The sequence below is a fragment of the Pezoporus wallicus genome, unplaced genomic scaffold, assembly GCF_028554395.1.
Source record: "Pezoporus wallicus isolate ANWC-B61680 ecotype Strahan unplaced genomic scaffold, APGP_CSIRO_Pwel_v1 contig_3812, whole genome shotgun sequence".
Lineage (NCBI taxonomy): Eukaryota > Metazoa > Chordata > Aves > Psittaciformes > Psittacidae > Pezoporus > Pezoporus wallicus.
In genome coordinates, this window is record NW_026639618.1 from 834,070 (window position 1) to 838,008 (window position 3,939).

Below are 3,939 nucleotides of genomic sequence, written 5' to 3' on the forward strand. Positions count from 1 at the left end.
GGGATATCATTTATCCCCAAGTTTGCTATTAGAAATGCTCTGTTCTGCTGAGATGCTCCATGAAAGAAACAAAACTACACAAAAGCTGCTTTTAGTAGAGAATACAAATTCAAATAGCAATGAACAAAGCATTGGTGAGTAATGCTAATGAAAAAAAAGTAAACCTTACCTTAAAAGGTTCTTATGGTCTGTTTTTTCTTTTTTACTACTGCAGGATAATCATTGCTGTTCTAATGTACTAGTTTTACCCCAGCTTCTGTTTTTCTTAGATTGTCTGAGGGGTTTTTTTGTTCCTCGCAATTTAAGATTCAAAACCTAGTTTAAGTAAATGGAACAAATTATTTCGATTTCCAGTCCTGTTCTTCAGAAACCTTTGCCCATGGCACAAAACCAGCTTATATTTTGACAAAGCTGTCAAGCAGGACTATAGAGAGAATGAGTGTGAGGAGTATGTGGTAAAGAGAAGGCACTTCATTACTGACGGACACTGATCTTTGTCATTGCAGAAGAAAAAGCTTGAATTTATACTAAATTCATACATATTTATTACTCAAGCATCTGGGCAGCAAGCTGCCATTCTGTTTGCAAGACCCAGGAGCAGTTAAGCAGCAGGAGCGTCTTCCCCAGCCTGCAGAACAGAACAGAGCAGCTGAAAGTCAAACCCTTTTCCAAAGCTAATGCCTCCTGTGCAGAGGGAATTTTCCCCAGGGAGGGAAGCAAAGCAGGAAGGCCTACTGCTTGATACATCAGAGAAGAGACATGGTGCCCACAGAAAACTGCTATACACCATAGGTTAATAATCTATTGCTCATTCAGACAATTTCAAAATCCACGTTGCAAAAACTCCCCACGGCAGCAAAGTCTGACTGATGGGATTTTGTACAGCATTGAGGGGAAGTGAGAAGTCTGAAACATGACAAAATGCATGTATTTCTCAACTCGGGCAAAACACCCATTTGCTTCCACTTTACCCTGTCTGTCCAAGGCCACATTTTCCTCACTGAGGGTTTTGGCTGAGTAAAGGCTCACCCTGCAAGCTCTAGTTCCCAAACAGTGAGGAATTAATGACAGGCAATTTTTAATGATTAACTCATATAGCTAAGTGCCATCTCCCATCCCCATAATTAAAGAGCTATAGATGTGATGGGTAATGAGTGCTTTAGTATGAGCTTAATTGCATATCCACTTATCAATGAAGTGATCTACTGTGGAGCAGTGATAATTTATCTTTGACTTGCAAGTGAAAACTCTGAAATGTGAAGAAGTTTGGAAAATTCACAACCACTGTCAATGTTCCTATTCAGCCACTTGTTTTTTCCAGCTCCCCATTTTGTCCTTCAGGACTGAATATACTTCAGCAACTCTCAGACTTTGCATATTGAGGCAAAGAAGAAGAAGAAAAGAACGGATGTTGCACTATTAGTGTCACTTCATTCTTATTACTGTGCTTCTACTCCTAAGTCTGAAAAAAACCCCACATTTCAAACAAGTTCAGTGCAAACCTTTGAAAAATTATTATCAGCTGTGGATAGGCCTTTGGGAGAAAAAGGAATTTCTTTCCCATGTTTCACAGAATACGTGAGGAATGAAAGAAGAATATCTTCTGGTGAATATCTCACAGTAAAAAATTAGCAGGGAAATTTAGACACATTTCTGCAGCCAGACAGCAGTGTTTGTATTTGTTGTCTACAAAAGGCTATTTAAATAGCTTGTCAAAGAGAATTTGTTTGAGTACATTCAATCCTGTGAGCTGCTTGCAGACTGAACATTTATTTCTGGCATTCAAGCTTTGCCCTCAGTCACCTAAGGTACATGATACAACTGTGCTACAATTCACCAAGACCTGGGCATGCTACAGCGTTGGGCAGAGAGGAACCTAATGAAGTTCAACAAAGCCAAGTCCTGCATCTGGGGAGGAATAACCCTATGCACCAGTACAGATTAGGGGCTGACCTGCTGGAAAGCAGCTCTATGGAAAAGGACCTGGGAGTCTTGGTGGACAACAAGTTGTCCGTGAGCCAGCCATGTGTCCTCATGGACAAGAAGGCCAACGGTGTCCTGGGGTGAATTAGGAAGACTGTGGCCAACAGGTTGAGGGAGGTGATCCTCCCCCTCTACTCTGCCCTGATGAGGCCATATCTGGAAGACTGCGTTCAGTTCTGGGCTTCCCAGTACAAGAAAGACAAGGAGCTACTGGAGGGGGCCCAGTGGAGGTATAGAAAGATGATAAGGGGTCTAGAGCATCTCTTTTATGAGGAAATGTTGAGAGATCTGGGCCTGTTTAGCCTGGAGAAGACATGACTGAGAGGGGATCTTATCAATGCATAAAAATATCTCAAGGGTGGGTGTCAAGAGGATGGGGCCAGACTCTTCTCGGTGGTGCTCAGTGACAGGAGAGGGGGCAACAGGCACAAACAAAAACACTGGAAGTTATGAGGAAATATGAGGAAGAGCTTCTTTTCTTTAAGGTGGCAGAGCACTGGAACAGGCTGCCGAGAGACGTTGTGGAGTCTCCTTCTCTGGAGATACTTAAAACCTGTGTGGACATGATCCTCTGCAACCTGCTCTAGATGAACCTGCTTTAACAGGGGGGTTGGAGTAGATGATCTCCAAAGGCCTCTCCCAACCCCATTCTGTGATTCTGTGATATTGATTCCTTTCCCAACTGGAAAACTTAACATCTGTAAACTGTTTCTATTCAAAACAGGTTGGATTTCATCATCAGCATGGATTAGAGCTGTGTCTAAACAAGTCCTGCCTGTGAGCTCAAGCTGCACTATTTCTCACACACACACACGTCCACATACAAAAGTCTCTTCAGAAAAGGCCATGAAAAGAGTAAAGCCCGAGTGACAGCATCCACCTGGAGCCTCCCGATTAACCCTGACAAAGACGGACTTCTCACAGCCTACTTCAAAATCACTAAACTGCCAGTGATTAAACTCGTACCCCTGCACAGACATTCAGACGTGAAATCAGGATGGCACTTACATGCCTACCTTTTGCATGCTTGAGTTCATCCTAGTGCTGACTTCTGAGCAAAAAGTGAAAATATATCCATATATATGCCTTAATTATTTTAGAGAGGGAGAAAATGGCACAAGACTGAGCCAAAGAATGGATGCTAATCTGATATGGGAAGAAAAGAAAGAAAAAAAGGCAAAAATACAAACAAGCAAAGAGAAGTTTCACCAAAAAATTTCATCATTGCAAGCAGCAGAAGCAGAGGCTGCTGTCTTCAGGATCCATAGACATGGTTGGCCTTGACTTAACACTGAAAGCAGAGCACCAGCTGCAAAACCGAGCCCCAGAGCTAGGGTTGCAATAGGAGTTTGTGGAGGCACAGCAGCTGAACCCAGCCCAGTATCTCTGTCATCCCTTGGGACATCTGCTTGTGGGAGACCACTTATAACCTGCCCTATCCCAACTGTCAGTCTGTCTTTCCCCTCTCTTTAACTCCCTGTGAAAGTTAGAGCCTTTCCTGGTTCTTTTTCAATAATGCAAAAAATGACTCCTTCAAAAGCACTTAATGAAATGTTTTTAATGACTCAGAGGCTGCAGGATTTTCTGGCCTGCAAAAATATGAAAAAGGGGACAAGAAGCATGAGACTGTCTTTTGCCTAATGTAAGGAGTAGTCTGGGAGATGTCTCAACCAAAAGGTCAGCCAGCGATATTCCTTGCGCTTTGCTAAAAGGCATTTTGCTAACCATGGCACCCACCACTGCAAAGCATCAACAGCCATGCGGCTCAGGTTTGTGATGCTTGGCAGGTCATGATCTGTAATAATTAGCAGAAAATAACCTGCCCAGGGAAAAAAAGCCCTGTACTTTTATTCTCTGGAGGCTCTGCAAAGCCCATGATTCCAGCCAGAAGCTGTTTGCCATAGGAGCAGCATCTGGCAGCTCTTACTTCATGGTCCTGCCTCCACAGATGGTTTG